An 18,956-nucleotide genomic window follows, 5' to 3' on the forward strand; every position below is an offset into this window, starting at 1 on the left:
ACAGGAATTATAATTTTAAAATTGTTGTAACCCAAATCAAAAAGGAAGAAGATACGGGGGGGGGGATGTCTGCTTAATACAAAGGAAACATATGTTAATATTACGTTATCGGATAGGGTATAGTGTATAATAATAAATATCGTGAGTTTACTCACTTAATGCATTTTTTCTTTGTAATTTGGTGGGTTTCTCCAATTCCTACTCCCGCCGTTCAATTACACAAACTCGTAAGTCGCAACAAGAGAAAACATAAAAGCGTAGTGTAAAAATAGGGAGTTACTTTCCGCCCACCCTGTAGTATGTTTATGCACAAAGAGCATATTACAGGGTGGGCAGAAAGTAACTCCCCATTTTTATTTTTTTCCTCCTAAGATATTGAAGGTAGAAACTTACTTTTTTGTACACATGTAGTTTATTGTATACCATTATCTTCCCTCAAGTTATAACTCAATCTGTGTTCCAGTATTTTCTAAACACTGTCTTAAACGAACAGGTGCGTTTGCTGCGATCTTCCACAAGAACTTAGCAGGAACACCACTTATGACCTCACGGATCTTATTTTCAACACCAAGAGTTTGAGGTTTGCTGCAATATTCTTCTTCCTTAGCTCACCCCCCATAAAAAAATAACATGGGGTGAGGTCTGGACTTCGAGCTGGCCATTCTGTAAGACCTCGGCGACATATCCAGCGTCCTCCAGCGTCCTGCGACGCATTGTCTAACTGTCAAGGCGTAATGGGGGGGACCTCCATCTTGCATAAATAACAGTTCACGTGCCTCGTGCCATTCAGAACATCTCTCGAGCATCTCCCTCACTGTGACCACCTTTTCCTCCGATACTGAAGTCGAGGGCCTACCTGATCTCTTAATGTCCACGACACTTCCGGTAGTCATTCATTTTCTGTGGCAATTTTTAATTGTTTTTGCAGCCAGAACAGCTTGCCTCCCATGTTGACCTATCCACCACCGTTGCACCTGAATTACAGATTGCCACACCTCAAATCTTGATGCAATTTGGCTTTCTTTTTAATGCTCAATCGTACTGCTATCTCTATCTTCAAGGGCACTTCAAACGCTTTAGACGATCTGGAAAAAATATGCAAGAAATGGCATACTTTACTCTATAAAACAAGATAACTTACATTGCAATATGTACATAACTTCAATAGAAGTACAAAATTAAAAATAGGGAGTTACTTTCGGTCCACCCTGTATATTTAGCCCATCTGAGCTACCCTGCCGTTGCGCTTTAACATATTAATTCTTAGGTTCAAGAGAATGTAAATTTCGGAAACATATGACTTGCTACATAATCTGAAAGGTTTGCTAAACACATTGTTGTTATCGATTTATATGAGAAATTCTTATCTTCGTTGAAAATAACGTTTGAATGGCCATCCTATCGCGCTCCAATGTAAAGCTTAGGGCAACCAGATGAAGAACGAAATTCTTTAGTGACACAATAGAGGTGGCGCCTCTAGCGGAAAAGTTTGGCAATAAACAGTACCATTACTAAGATATGTAAGTTCTTGTAAGGCTTTTCGAACTTAGTCAAGAGGTTACGAGTATGCTATTTTTGGGCGATTATAAGAATAAGTATTGGATTTTCTTTTCAGATGGGAATTGTTTGGCCACCTTAACTTATGGTCGACATATTTACCAAACCGAATGATCTCAATATACCCCTTCAAGGTCATACGATCATTGTGTTCAGCCGGCTCCTGTGGCGGAGTGGTTAGCACATCCCGCTACGACGCCAGGGGAACCGGGTTCGAATCTCGGCCTGGGCATGGATGTTTGTGAGTGTCTATTAATAAATTTCATCACATCATCACTCATCCCCATCTTCGCAAATTAGCCAAAAAGTGGCACAAAAAGTGAAGTAAAATAAAGCAAATCAATCAATCAATCGATCACTGTGTTCCAAGCTTATGACAAAGTGAACCCATTCCAGAAAGGCATCAGTCTGTTCTCAGAGGATGTAAAAAAATGTTAACTTTTCTGCCTTCGAGACTTTAGTATACACCAAAGTGAATCTACCAGGATGTCCGTAGGTAAATGGAGTATTTGCAGAGCTCAATCAACGCATGTTACGTAAGTTATCAGTTCAACATATTCATCCATTGTTTGTAAATCGACAAACGATGTGTAATTCCTCAGGGACGTGCTAATGACAGTGCTTATAGGGTCGTTACCTCCCTTGGGTTTAGATTTCTTCAAGAAACAAGTCAAATGCTGGTTGATACGGTAAAAAAGATATGGTATAACCTCTCCGCATCATTTTATATTACCCCCAGTTACAAAGGCCATGGGTACGCCACAGCTATTTACCATATTAGGTAGAGTGCTGCAACGAGCGTTTTTTGCTCGACCGGCAAATAGTTCGCACGGGCGACGCTAGATAGCGTCAGGAACTGACAGCTCTTCGATCACCATGACGTCACGAGCGAATTTCGCTCGAACAGACAAAACGATCACTATACGCTCGAAACCCAGTAGTTCACGTGTAACCGTAATTTTTCTGCAGTATTGGCCCTTCAAACATGGACCGTGAAGTGAAAGTCATCATTTTCATGTTAAAATGTAATTTAGTCCATCTTTACAGCACATAGTAATGTATGAAAATGAATAGAAGATTATGGGCTGAAACTACCAAGACGGATTTTTACGCATATATTTGTACGATTATTGTCCCAAAGATATTTGATATTCTATAACGTGGGAGATTCAATCGAGTATTTTCGAACAAAACTGGTCCAATGCTGTACTCTAATATTAGGATATTTTTAACCAGCTTAGAATAAGAAGGCAAGCTCTTTTTCCCAGTTTGGTTTACTGTAGGAAACATACAGGACAATTTTATCCCTTGAACTCCTGGATTCACTACAGTGATGCATCTTCGTAAATTCTGCCAACTTCCACTCATGCCCGATTGCACCAAGGTTGCACTAACTCGCGAGTTTGAAAATAGACGGGTCAGGTCAACCCTCGAGTCAAGATCATTTCACATTGCACCAATCTGAAAGAAGGCTCGACTAATGAAGGTGTAAGAGGGGAAGTGAGTGCATGGAGGGGAAACCGCCGCTACAGCCACCGGCCGTTTGGAGCTGGCACAAATACATTCGCTTTTCCTTACTTTCAGGTCTTTCAATATCGTTCATACTGGTCATAAATGTACTATCTTCCATCTCCGTAGCAGTAGGTGCTCATGTGGTAAATATGTAGCGTCGTCGCCTTGTAATCAATGGGTCCCGGGTGCATAATTTCCTTCTATAGAGCGACCACAAGGAACAAAACCTTTGACGAAAAGTTCCCGCGCAGCTTTCCCTTCCTCCGTTCAGCTAGGGCCATAAGGAAGCATGGTCCACTCTCCCCATCCCCTCCACGCGGGAGTACGATGCACAGGAGACGCGGGTTCCACTATAGACATTGATTCACCAACCGGCGAGAAAACAGTCAATCAGCGGTCGAGAACTTCCCGCGGTTACGCCCACAGTTTAGCCAAGGATAATCCTTGGCTTAGCTATTGCAGTTCGTCTGTTTGGATATTTTCATCATGGACCGTGAAGAATATTTTCCCTGTCAGTTCAAGCATAAATTTGTCAATATCGAGAAATTGTCACCTGAGAAGTTTTCGAGTGAACTTACTTACTTTCCGAGGTCGATTTTCATAATTAGTGGTCTACGTTTGGAAGGAATACGAACACATCGTGGATAGTCAGGACAGCTAAGTGTGATGAATGATGAGGATGCAAAATTTGTATAAGCAAATTGTTCTTCCCGGTATGTAAGTAATGGGTTTTAGTATGATCGAGTTTAATGTTGCTCTATTTTTTTTATCCCGCTCAGTTTAATTGATATCAGATTATTGCAAAGTTCACCTTAATGGTATACGATAAATCACAAAAAATCATAATTCATATCATGTGCCCACATCTGGTTATAATAAGCAGTCCGAGAACAGGACCCTCTTCAACTCTGAACAAATTTAAACGATTGCGAGAGCTTCAAGTGTCAGACAATTATTTCTTACATGTGGCTCTAATGGTCAGCATTTTCTACATAGTAGAGCATATTACATATATATCTTCAGTATATTTCGAATTTCTGTCTTACTTACATTTTAGTGTTGCATAACTTTGCAATACCAAACAAGATGGAGCGATAACGTGGTGCTGCCATCTCTTGAGAAACTCCTTAACTACAGTCCAAGTACCGAAAGAGTCACTTTCCGTTTTAATGATATAGGTTTCGTGTTTTTCCTATTTTCTGTAATTTTCTTTCTCTTTAGTGTAATCGCTACTATGAGGATAAGTATTATTAATATTCGTAATAATAGTTTCAAGTAACTACGCAAATACTTTTCTTCATTCACATTCGTTCACGCGCAGCGATTTTCATTTGTTAAGCATGTGACATGCTACGAAACATCCCTTCATTTGTTCTCTCAGTGGGTGTGAACCCAGACTGCGCAATTTCGACTGCTTTGATTGGCTGTTTTCTCGGCGGTTGGTGAATCCATGTCTAGAAGCAAATTATGGGTCCCGGGTTCGATACCCGGTGGAGACACAGTGGTTCGGATCCCACTTTAAGCTGTAGGTCCAGTCCCGATTTGTTTTAGTGTGCATAAAATGGACTTTAAACACCAACTCAATCAATCAACTCATTAATACTCAAGCAATAACTACTCTTTTACGGAAAATCGAAGATATACGACGTGTCCCAAACAAAAGTATCCCCAAAGGTTACCAACACTTTTGTTTTGGGTGTACTTTTTTGGGACACCCTGTATATTCATAAAATAAGATGATATTTTCCTTGTTACTAATGCACAATCCTCCATAACTACTAGTTTTTATCGCTGTTTGATCTGCATGAAGTTTGACCCTAATGTGTTATGCAACTAGGCGTAAGCGGGTGTTGGTTGCCTAATTCTCAGGATGAAGACTAACAATGTTTTGCCGCGGTGGTGATTGTACACAATCAAGCAAAAAGGTTGTGCCGTAAGTTTTGTGACGTCAATATATTTATGTTTTAATTACGTAAACACAGATGTCGTCCATTGTATTGACCTGTTAAAATCGTAAACTGTTCCTATGTGTAGGGTCAATGCAAGGATGAAGATGAATGTTGAATTTAATATTAAATGATTAAATAATTGATGATAACAATACATGTGCATGCCTTGTTCAGGATCGGAACTTAGAATCTCTAGAATCGAAGCACTAAGTATTTCGCCACAAGCCCGTACCCAGGGGAGGGGCCATGGGGGCCATGCCCCCCACTAGAGCCATGCTTTTTAAAAATGTAAACCTATAAAAAGCTACGAACATAACATCGACGATTTTTCAAACTTGTAAAAATTTCAATTTTGTCCTTGCATAAATGAACGTGTTTGTTGTGTAGAGATGCAGTCTCCAGATGTCTGCAGTCTGCAATAATGGGTACTTTTAGTTTTATAACCATTGATGCAAGGTTACTAGCAGTGGCGGCGATTGGAGGGCAGGAGGGGTAATTGCCCCGCCCACTATTTCTACTTTTGCTCCTGCACTGTGGCCTCTTAATGCTAAGCCTTGTCTACCAAGACCTAGTGGAGGTACATGGTGGTTCGGATCCCACTTTAAACTGTAGGTCCAGTCCCAATTAGTCTATCTGTGCATAAAGGTGACCTAAGACAAAAGCTCAAACTTGTCTACTAAAAAAAAAGGTAAAGTGCTCCTCTGTGCATAGCACCACGCCATGAAGGCGTATAGGGGGTGTGGGGGTAACGCCCCACACTTTCTTGATCCGGTCGTGAGTGAGGGTGATGTGATCAGCATCACGCCCCTGACCGCCTTTACCCCGCAGGGTTTCCCCCAGGTACCCATGTTATTCGACGCTGGGTAGGCGCCGGGGCCGCTTCCACCGTTAGAAAAGTTCCCGGATTTGAACCGGCCGGGGATCGAACCCGGGACCTTTAGCATGGTAGTCAGACGCGTTACCGACTGAGCCACCGCGGCCACTTGTCTACTAAGAAAAAGTAAATTGTCCTCGCCCCCCTACCAGGTGAAATAGTTTCTCTCTCTTTGGGGGGGGGGGGGGTTGTAATAATAATTGGTAATGCGTACAATTTAATTTATAAATATATTATTTTCTAAACATAGTATTATCGTGGCTGTTTAATGGTTCTGGTATAAGAAAATAAAGGAAATTTGAAAAAAAAATTGCGAAACTCAGATCTATCCGATTACTTCTGACCAGTATCGGCGATTGGGTGCCAAAACTGGGCAAGGGGAGGGGGGCAAGGAGTTATTTTCTCTTGGTAGACAAACATTAAGAGGCTATAGTACGGGGGCAAAAGTGGCAAAAAAAAGTCGGGGGCAGCTGCCTCCAGGTCCCCCTAAATAACCACCACTGTATATAGATACATACATACAGATAAACACGGATCTGGCCCCTCACTACAAAAAATCCTGGGTACGGGCCTGTTTCGCCATTAATAAAAAGGTAGCTGTAGATCAAATATCAGATGAAAAAAACAAAAACAGTTGCTCATTAAACGACGTGTTGCGTTCTTATCAAGTCGTGTTAAATTTAGAGGGTCAGATACTACCATGATTCTAAAAATAGTTTTCGAATTAGTTTAGAAAATGTATGATTCTTGATAGTTATAGATATTTTTAAATGCCATAAGTTATTATTAGTGATAAATAATTTACTGCGGTAATGTAAAACTGTATATATATATATATATATATATATATATATATATATACAGTAAAACCTCGTTAATCTGGACTAATGGGGGGATAAGTTAACCGTTTTAACGAAAGTCCGGATGAACTGAAATAACCTAAAAGAACAGTAGAAAGTGCATTAAAACTCCGTTTATAGCAACAAAACACGTTTATTATGGTATATTTAAATGGTATAGGCCTAAGTACACTCTACAGTACAGTAAAATGCAAAGCAATTGTTCTGTACATACAATGCAGTACGTACATTCGCGATAGCCACATTTAAAACCTTGCATTGTGCTTTTTTTTGGGTCTTTTGCCTTTTGCCTGTCCGGATTAAGCGAAGTCCGGCTTATCAGGGTCCGGATTAACGAAGTTTTACTGTATATATAATATAAATTTAAAACCTACTGAATAGAATTAGTTTCTTAATTTAGTGTTTATTAGAGTACTTAACAATGCGTTACTGTAACCAATAGAGCCGACCACCGTAGTGTAGTTGGTATCACAACGCGCTACGACGCCAGGGGTCCCGGGTTCGAATCACGGCCTGGGCATGGGAGATGTTTCAAAGTGTCCTTTCGTTAATTTCATGCTATCATCACTGACCCTCATTGTCACGATTAGCCATAAGTAGTAGAAAAGCGTCGTTAAATGAAAACAGAAAGTGTAACCACTACACCACGGACAACTGCTGACATCAGCATAAAAAATGTCAACTTATTCCTTAATGCAAATTGTGGTTAGTAATATGGTTAATAGCCGACACCCTTGGCGAAGTGGTTAGTACAACATGCTATGACGTCAATGATGCAGGGTTCTATTTCCTGTCCTCGACATGGGTGTTCTTTATATGATTGTCCCTTCATCACATCATCACTCACCTTCGCAATCAGGTAAAAGTGGAAGAAAAGCGAATAGGCAAAATTAATAAACAATAATATGGCTAACATTAGTGGTAAATGAAATGCTGATGGAATTAATGAAAATTACAATTCCTTCATTGCAGGGGAAAAGTACCTCCTGCCCCCGTGGGTCCTTCTGCTTGTGTTCGCCAGACTCGTTCTTCTGCTGATAATCATCTACTTCACATACCATTACGTCGACAGGCGGAGCTAGTACGAGCTGTTCATTATAGCATCACTGGCATCTTAAGCCTGAATCACAGAGAACTGGATTCCCAGTAGGAATGACCTAGTTGGCGCTGGACTGGCTACCCATTTGCTACTTTTCGCCTCACACGATACTTGTTGCTCTGTACTTGTCGATAGTTTTTTGTTCCCATAAGACATTCCGCAGAGCAGACAAGTTTTTGTTCCCATAAGACATTGCGCAGAGTGGACAAGTTTTTTGTTCCCATAAGACATTGCGCAGAGCAGACAAGTTTTTTGTTCCCATAAGACATTGCGCAGAGCAGACAAGTTTTTTGTTCCCATAAGACATTCCGCAGAGCAGACAAGTTTTTTGTTCCCATAAGACATTGCGCAGAGCAGACAAGTTTTTTGTTCCCATAAGACATTCCGCAGAGCAGACAAGTTTTTTGTTCCCATAAGACATTGCGCAGAGCAGACAAGTTTTTTGTTCCCATAAGACATTGCGCAGAGCAGACAAGTTTTTTGTTCCCATAAGACATTGCGCAGAGCAGACTATCTCTGTAAAGATGGACGAGTTATTTGAAGAAAATTGTAGGAGAATTACTGCTTTGTGCTTTTATTAAAAATTATAAAGGAAAATGGACTAGAGATTGGCTCGAAAAAATATATGAATGCGTACGGAACAAGCTTTTTAATTAACTCGGGTATGCATATTCATATACGAGATCGGCAGGATTCATTCATAATTTTTTTAAAAAATCAAACATTTAATTTAATATACTTATAATAATAAGGATTTTCATTTTCAGCTAATAACATTTGTCAAGTACCTATCTCATCGCTTTGAATAAATACCTAAATATTAATGAACTGAACACGAATGCACTGCACGTCATCTCGTGGCTTTTTTTTTTTTTATCGAAAAACTAACAAAAACAGCCAACACTCGGAAATCACAGACAATAACTCCCTTTGCAAACTCACAGATTATTTTCACATGGCCAAACTTTGCTCTGATTGGCTATTCCACAGAATCCAGTAGAGGAGAGCCAGTAGCAATTAGAACATATCCTATTCCTTCAAACCAGTCAAGCAGTCAGCCAGGCGGCCATCACATCCGGGCAGGTAGCCAGTTCAGCGCCAAGTATCTTGATATCCAGTTCCGTGTGATTGGGCTTTTACGTAGGCTGAGTGGGCGCAGTGTAATCCAGGGGTTCGGTGGTTGCTATAATTCTTGACTGGTCTACTGCGGGCAACCTACATTCGGGCCAGAGAAGTGGGGAACAGGGAATACGCCCCAGGCCAACCAGACAACAGCAGTGACGTCGAGAGTTCTACAAGCTGCTATGTTTCTTATCGCACTGGATTGGTCGCTTCCCTTCTCCCCACTTCCCTTCCCAGCATGTAGGCTGCCCGCCGTAAGAACAGACTGGAGCTATAGAAGGGGTATGATATATCCACTGGCGGATTTAGTGCCCCTCACAAAAGTGATGATTATATATTGCAAAAGTACACATATATAGTAGGGTCGACTGGAATTAGGATATGACCCGAATGTAATTACTAAAGAAATTATCTTTGGAGGTGTTGTTCATCTACTTCAGGGCGACTTATAGTCAGAATGCTAAAACCGTACACCGTGGGTAAATCCAGATATCTAAGGAACAATAATATAGACTAAATAGGCTTTGCCATGAATATTATGAACACAAAGCTTTATCAAACGTTTGTTTCTCATTCATAGATTGTATCAGTAGCTGGAATGTGTTACATTTCAATGTATGGAGGTATAATCGAGTTTAAATTCCGAATAGTAGAAGTAGATGGTGGCGCATAAATCAGTTGACCAATGGAACTAATGACGGAATGAAGAAATAATGATCGAAATAGTTCACAGATAGTGATATTTCGTGATCACTGATAGGTTGGGGTTGCCTTGCAATTTCGCTTTGTGAAAAATAGTTTAGGAGATGGTGTGCAACTGAGAAACGTAGGTAGCTTGATTGTGGCTGTTTTGGGGAACTGAATTTTGCGCCACCTTGTATTAAAGTGAAGCCATGTAGTGGAAACTTATGTGCTGGCACGTTGTAACACGAATGCTTAGAAATGTTTTAAATCTATGTGGAAATATAAATGTCTATGAACATAGCCTAACATGACGGGCGCAAGGGAGATACTACCCATCACCCCCCCCTCAATGTTCAGGCTTATGAAAATTTACACGTAATGGTACTTTTGTTAACCTCCTGAAACCTGAGAGAGTAAAGTAACAAAATTGTTATGATTTTGTAAATGTAACCGTTATTTATCAAAATAGTCCTGGATGATATTTTTGAGCTTGAAAACTTTTCAAGTCTGCCCCCTCTTCCCCAAAGCTAAGCTCCAAGTTAGATCCCAAGCTACCTATGTTTATGAAAGTTACAAAAAAAAAAGGCATCAGAATATTGTGATATACTATAAGATAAGAAGACACTAAAATATTACCTAGAGACAGTATAAAAGATCCGCGTTTCTCAGAAATCTAAAATATTTGGTTAAACATTTCCATCTCATCCTAACATGGACGATAAGGTGTGGGAAAGAAGAAAAATTTGAGGACTTTAAACCAGCTCATTCCATAAGAATGTGCCTAATATTTAAAATAACATTAAATACACTGCAGAGTGGAGGGTCCAACTTTTGCAGACGAAAACTATGGGTGAGACGGCCATGTCCAATGAGAAGCCCACTTAGTATTATCCCTTCCCTGCGGGAGGGACGGTGTGAGAACGTCATGCACCAATGATGGGATCGACAGTGTGGAGCTTGTTCCTTGTTACCCCATCCTGCCAAATGGGCCTCCCCGTCGTCGCCTTGTGATCAAGGCGTCCCGGGTATGATTCCAGGTGGAGACACATAGTGGTTCGGATCCCACTTTAAACTGTAGGTCCAGTCCCGATTAGTCTTACTGCGTATAAAGTGGGCTTTAAACACCAATTCAATCAATCAATGAATGAATCAATCGAAGAAGCAGCAGAATGATCATTCACATCCACTGCTCACATGGAACAGGTCCATGCCATGATTCTAACCCACGAGTAACTAACGATTAACTGGCAAACCATCTGCACATTAATCAACTATATTGTGATGCAAGCCTTCGGTAGATTTCGGTTCTTGATACACCATCAGACCACAAAAGATATATTACTGATCGCTGTTCTTCTTTGGTACAAATGGAGGGTGCGGCCATTTTTACCCTGTAAAACAACAAGAAAAGAAGAAATGTTTGTGAAGGTCAAATATAGACTAAAACACATGTCGAATACACACTCCATTGACATGCCCTCGCAGAAAGCAAAGTGGTCAACCCAAAGAAGTATACAGCAAAGTGCAGATACTTATTGACCGACCCTCGTATGTAGAATGATTTCCCCAAACTTCAATCTTTTGGCATTTTGGATTTTAGTAATCCTAACCTTAGGGAACATTCCTATCAAAAATCTTCTCTGTAGTATTTAATTAGTTTTCGCTAATGCCACCAATTATTTACCGATCCTCGTATGCAGAATGATTACCCCCAAGATTCTATAATTTGGTATTTTGGATTTGAGTTTTAATAACATTGGGGAACATTCCTGGAAAACAAATTTCTTTAGTATTTAATTCCGGGTTGGAGCAAACTTTTAGCTAATTCTACCCTACTATTAGCATCATATTACACTGAACAATAAATGTTCTAGCAATACCTTTCCAGATAGTAAATGAATAAACTAAGTCCAGCGCACATACATTAATCGGAACTAGATTTACTAGACAATTAAAAAAGTCGGCACCTTAAGGAGAATACGGAACTTGCTTTTGACAATGTAATAATTTTACGTAGTTAGCTGAAAGTACAAAGTTTGTGGCAGTTTTTTTCTGAGGAATTGGAACATCATCCTGCATCCGGCATCCTGGATCATGGAGGATTTGTAATAGTTCTTGAAGATCCAGTCTGTTGATTCTGCCTTCGTATTTGTCACAGTAATTCGTTATTCAATGTCATGGTGGGATAGTCAAGATTCAGGGGGTTTGTCACTTACGACTGCCAAAAGTGAAGGGTATATATAGAAGGAAACACGTTTGCATAAGGTCAAGCAAAGAGTTGACGAGTGCGTACTTGGAACAGTCTTAATGCTTTAATATAAATAAAAGTAGAGCTACTTAAATATTAAAAAGCCTACTAATATTATCATCTTGTGATCGAAGGGTTTAATCAAAGAATTGTGGAACATTTGTTACTTTCTTATTGTTATTAAAACAACTTATTTATTACTGATATTTAGAGACGATATATGAATAAAATTAGACGTGCTGGCGTTGACTAAGATGCTTTAATATTTGTGAAGGATTTTATTTGTCTAGTGTGCCATCTCTTGACAATTTTTTAAACTACTGTGGTACAGGATTTCAGTTATCCTGCTGACTTTCTTTCCTTCATTTTTCAAATGTTCACGAATGTCAATGGCTTATTTTTAATTGGTATCCTAACTTTTGTTATTACATGCAAATGAATTAACATACTTGAAGTTCCTCGATAAAAGAAGTAATGCTATTTTAAGCCGCGAGTAATTGCTTAACCTATAATATGGTAGGCAGTGCGTTGGTTCTCGTTATATGACGTCAGACATCATCCCGAGAGAGTACAGCGTTCTCATTGGCCACGCCAATCAGCATTATCGTTTCCCCGCTGGGATAATGTTCAGTCGCTTTCAGTTTTACAGCGTAAACCCTAAATACTAAAACAAATAAGCATCTACAGGGTTATTATAAATGATTGACCTGATTTCATAAATTCACTGTAGCTTTATTATTTGACATATTGTCAATAAACTTTGCAGACATATAGAAAAACTCAAAAAGTTTTTTTGTGTTGCAGGTTCGCTTCTGATTTCTGCCACGAGAGCGCAGCAGTTAGAATTTATTCAATATGGCGACAGGCAGAGAGAAAGCTTATGTTGTGCTAGAGTTCATAGCGTATGACTTTGTCATCAGGCGTCAGGGCTTGTAGCAATTGCAAGCGGTAAGGCTTCTTCTTCAATCGCTTCCGTAAGATCTTCCAAACGGTAGGCTATGGAATGTTTAGCTCTCTGGTTGCTTTGTTCGTCGACTTCTGTGGGCTTCGTGCAAAACTCGCTCGCACGCGCTCAACAGTTTCTTCAGTCACTGTAGGATGACCAGTTGATTTCCCCTTACAGAGGCATCCTGAAGCTGTAAATTGTGCATACCGTCGCCGAATGTACTTGGCAGTTGGTGGATCTTTGTTGAACTTCGTTCGGAAGTGTCATTGCATTGTTACGGCAGACTGATGTGAATGAAACTCGAACACAACATAAGCTTTCTCTCTGCCTGTCGCCATATTGAATAAATGCTCACTGCTGCGCTCTCGTGGCAGAAATCAGAAGCGAACCTGCAACACAAGAAAACTTTTTGAGTTTTTCTATACGTCTGCAAAGTTTCTTGACAATATGTCAAATAATAAAGCTACAGTGAATTTATGAAATCGGGTCAATCATTTATAATAACCCTGAAAAGAGAAAAATGTACAATATAATGATCACAGTTTTTGCTGTACATATTATGGTGTAATTTTCAGTAATGAAAATTGAAATAAAAAATGAATTCGCGCAATAACTATTAATACAAAGTAATTAACTAACTTTACATATGCAGCAGGTGTCAGTTACAGTTGTTTTAATGTCGTAAGGTAGCTACTTTATATTGTTGGCACAGAAAGAGCAACAATCAATGAACTGACGTCATTACAACTTAACAATGCCAGGATGAATTAGCCTTTTCAACATGCAAGGGAAAATATGTACATGGGTTTGCAACATTGATGTCTTCTTGATATGTGCGTCAATACATATGTCTTGCTTGTGTAATCCATGCATTTTGTTAACAGGCTAGAATAAAGTTATTCGCCGCCAGATGGGACAGGGGTGCCCATTCCCCCCACCCAAGGCCAATGCCCCCCCCCTAAATCATATCATGCGTTCCATCAAACCATGTCATAATCCTCATAAAGTATTTAATAACGACAGCGTGTCTAGTGAAAGTAACTTTTTTCTTAGCTTTATTGGACACTATACTTGTTCTGCCCCTCCCCCTAATCAGGGGTGCCCATCCCTCCCAAGACCGTGGATGCATTATTCTCCCCCCCCCCATTGTTCATCATAATCCTCCCAAAATAGTTTGGATGAAAACCTAATAATTTATGTTTCTTTGAATACAATACGATGTTAAACTGTCCATATTTTTTTTTCATTGATCAATTCTCGAAATAACGGGAAGCTAGCACATTGATTAGTTAAATGTAATAAATTCAATTACATAAATATGCATTTAAACAATGTTTGTGAGTGAAGAATAAGAATTTTATAAAACTTACAATTTGAGTATTGAACACAAATTGTTACACAACTTAAGATAGAACATTGAACTTGGCCTCCTCGATGGCGCAATGGTTGCGCCATTGCCTTGTAATCAAGGCGTCCCGGGTTCGATAGCCGGTGGAGGCACATAGTGGTTCGTATGCCACTTTAAACTGTAGGTCCAGTTCCGATTAGCCTTACTCTGCACGAAGTGGCCTTAAAACACCAACATTAAACTTGGGCAAATAGTATGCTGCAGCCGCGACATATTCAATGATTGTTTCACGAGACATTACAGAAGCCTAGCTAGAAATTCCTAAGCTCAGGGCGAGAATACATTACAGCTCCTCCTCCAAAGAACTTGGCCCCTCTGCTTGGGGTAAATATAATTATTTTAGTAATCCATAGCAATAATCACGTGGATTTTATTTTCAGTGTAAATGTCACTTATTAAAGTAAAATTAAAATTGTCCTATGACAAGTTGTTAGAAATGCGATGGAATTTGATGTTATTTATTTTTCTGTCTTATTGGCTAACGTTCAAGGTGTTACTATATGAAGTACACTTAGTACAACTATTACAGCATACAGGAAATCAATAACATTGCTAGTAGAAGTACATCATCCAAATGATGCACCCATAGGCGTAACATAACGGGGGCAAGAGGGCACTTGCCCCGCCCCCCCCAATTTTCAGGTTTGTTAATTAAATTTTACAAGTTAGGTGACCTGAGGAGCAAAGTAATAAAGAATAATATTTGTAATATCGCAAACGTCACAGTTATTTAGCAATTAATTCTAGAGACTATTTTTATGAGATGGAAAGCTTCAGCCCCGAAACTTCAGCCCCAAGTTTTATTCTACCCCCCTCAAAATTACGCCCTAAGTCTCATTCTGTCCCCTCAAAATTAAATCCAAGTTTGATTCAGTCCTACTAAAAATTAGGCTCAGTTTGATTCTAGCCCCCCTCAAAATTTGACCCACGTTTAATTCTGCCCCCTAAAAATTAGATCCAGTTTGATTCTACACCCTCAAAATTAGGTCCAAGTTTAATTCAACCCCTCAAAATTTAGTCCCAGTTTGATTCTACACCCTCAAAATTAGGCACAAGTTTAATTCAAACCCTCAAAAGTTTGGCCCAGTTTGATTCTACACCCTCAAAATTAGGCCCAAGTTTAATTCTGTCCCTTAAAATTTAGTCCCAAGTTACGCCCATGGATGCACCTGCTTTAAATTAAACAATGTAGCAGCACCAAGCACTACTCAATTATTTATCAACATGGAAAACACATCGTCCATGTCTTGTAATGCAGCTATAGTACAAAACTTCACATTCACCTCAATAAAACACGAAAGACGCACTGTTGCAACACAGAAATGTGAGCTGTAACGTGGCGGTTGCGAACGTGAGGAAAGCAATCAAAATTTCTGGAAAGCGCGTAAATAGTCCGGGATCGATTTAATAGACGTCCGCTAAAAAACAAAAGAACCAACCAGTTCCAAAAGTCGCGGTTTTTTTAGGCCTTTGTCAAGTGTTTAGCACTGTCGCCTCAGTCTCTAACGAGAACCAAAGTTAATGTAGAAAATGCCCAAAAATGTGGGATCCATCAAAAGACACCAAGCAAAAATACATTCAAGATTACTGGGAAAATTCACACTAGATTGACGAGGCAACATATATATATATATATATATATATATATATATATATATATACATATAACAGTTGGGCTGAAAAGTTCGTAGGCTAACATAGTAAAAAATATTTTTTTGACAAAATTTGATTTTATTATTCAATATAGTTGCCTTTGAGGGCGATACAACGATTATAGCGGTCATACAATTTTTCGATGCCATTTTTATAGTACGATTTCTCTTTAGCCTCAAAATAGGCCTCAGTTTCGGCGATTACCTCTTCATCAGTGCTAAATTTCTTTCCAGCGAGCATTCTTTTAAGGTCTGCAAACAGGAAAAAGTCACTGGGGGACAGATCTGGAGAATATGGTGGATGGGGAAGCAATTCGTAGTCTAATTCATATAATTTTGCCATCGTTTTCATTGATTCGTGACACGGTGCATTGTCTTGATGAAACAGCACTTTTTCTTCTTCAAATGGGGCCGTTTTTTCGTGATTTCATCCTTTAAACGCTCCAACAACGCTATGTAATAATCTCAGCTATCTCGATCAACTTCACTTTACGATCATTTAAAATTATTTTGTGGACTTTTTTGATGTTTTCGTCGGTAACAGCCTCTTTGGGGCCTTCACTGCGTGCATCGTCTTCGATGCTCATTTCGCCTCGTTTAAATTTAGCAAACCACTTCTCAACGGTTGATTTTCCTGGTGCAGAGTCCGAATAATGTTTATCAAGCCAAGCCTTTGCTTCAACAGTATTTTTTTTCGCCAAAAAGCAATGCTTTATTAACACACGAAATTCTTTTTTATCCATTTTTTCACAATAACAAAAGCTGCTTCATTAACAATGCTATATCTCACGAACTAATTATCCGGCAGCTGTGAAATTTATACACGTATCTTTTGAAGGTTAGTACTAAGTAAAAATCACATGGATTTAATTCTAGTAACGCCATCTATGAGTCAGCCTACGAACTTTTCAGCCCAACTGTTATATATGTATATCCGCGTGTTCGTCTCCGATCAATCAGTTGCACTACAAATCAATTAGTTTACAAATTCAGATATTGCATTTTTTTTACGTTTGTTTGAAGTAAAGGATCAAAACATAGATCAATATTCAATTTCAGACGCTAGGTCTGAAATTTATTACTCTAATCACCCAACGAAGCTCGATTAACGTTTCAATCAAATAACATATACATTGAATAATCATTAACAACCCTTCCCATTTAACTCTCACAATGAACTTTCAAATAGATGCAACAATTATCTCTTTTTTTTTTTGCTCTGAGATTTATACATTAAACCGTAAGAGAGTGAACAAAAAAATACAATCATCAAAACGCGTCGCATTCATAACATCTAAAATTTAACAAGGTCATTCTTCGACAGCACATTAATCTTCACTCTTTTCTTGCAACCAATTCCCCCTCTTAATTTTGGTGCTCCCGTTTATTTTATCGTTTCAAGTGCCAACCAATCATTATCTTTAACTGTATTCTCCCTTCCCTGAAGTAATTTACTAAATTACGCTAGTGTACGCCTTGCTTGCTCAACATTTAAAGTTCAAACGCCACTTTTACGTTCCTTTATTACGAAGCGTGACGACGACTCATTTTTGACCAACAGTATATCGTTATTTGCCTGGTAATTCGAAGGTTTCGCCGTTCGTACCTTCTTTCTCCCAATATTCAAACTCGTGACTCGTTTCAGAAAGATACGTGTATCCAGCGCACTTCACTTTTCACAATATGTCAAAAAAATGGGGTTGATAAAGTACATACCTCAATAACCAGGATAAAACTCGTCCCTCTGGCCAATCAAACTCCGGCACCATGGAATCAAATAGGGTTTTGGTTTCCTTCTCGCTCGGTCATCATACTCTCACGTAGTTTCTGGATACCTCGGTCAAACTTCCTTCTCCGTCAAAAATCCCATCCGTAACCAAATGGACCCAACGGGAAATGGTACCTTGAAGAATACGGCAATCGAGCTGTCCTAAGGTCAGACGAAACTCTGCTCTTCCACTTTCACTTCTTCGCAAAAATACAGTTCTTCCATGTCTTACTCCAAGAGACGTAAAAATAAAACGAGGCAGTTTGCGTAGTGGTCCGAGTATAGAGAGAGTCCAATACCCCAGCGTGTAATCAACGGCGAATGGTGAAGTCTCGTCCCGCGAGTTCCTGTTCCGTTCTAAACACGCGTCATACTCTCTGCCTCTCTTTTCCTCCAAGGCTCGCTGGCTGGTTTCATGAGTGCCAGCTGGATCGGAACTACTGAGCTTGCACGCTCGTAATCGCAGCACTGAACAAATAATAGTGGAGACCTCTAGCGGTAACTCGCACAACCAATAACCACAAGACAGACGCAAGGCGTGCCGACTAAGGAGGAAATGTGAGGCTTTTCTACGCGTACTTTAAACGTAATACTTTTTATTACAACTCGCGCAGAAAAACGTCACAGAGCGAAGCGAGCAATAAAATTTTTACATCCATCGCTTTGGCGGCTTTCAAGAATATTAATTTAATGGGGTGTCAGAACTTTGTCAGGATCCCGCGATATTTACTCGCACATCACTAAATATAATCCCCAAAAGATAATATTAGAACTCTCCCCCTCTACAGAAATCACTTGACAATATAGGATTTAACACTTTATCAAGAGCTTCATATCTCCCCCCATAAATTTAATATTCAATCCTCCCACCAAGATTTCCATGCCAATTTTAGACTTACTGTTTATGTTGAAGGGTAGATATTGCCTCCTCCAAAACAAATAATTCTCAGTCCCGACACTAGAATTTCCGCAACAGTCTAAAGGAAGATAGCAATACACAAGAATTGGATACCCATCTCAATTTAATTCTCAATCCCCGTAACTAAAATACTCGTCATAGTATAAGAGTTAACACTGATATTTAAGAGTTCGATATGCCCCCCCTTAAAGTTTAATTCTCAATTCCCCCAGAATCAATTTGTCAATTTAAGGCCTAATATGTAAGGGTTGGATTTTGTCCTCCACTCCGATAATACATATTACCCCTTACAATTACTTGGAAGTCTACAATTTGCTATTTATGTAGCAGCAATGGTTAATTGATAACGTAATTCAAC

This window comes from Lepisma saccharinum, chromosome 26 (assembly GCF_977018435.1).
Source record: "Lepisma saccharinum chromosome 26, izLepSacc3.1, whole genome shotgun sequence".
NCBI lineage: Eukaryota > Metazoa > Arthropoda > Insecta > Zygentoma > Lepismatidae > Lepisma > Lepisma saccharinum.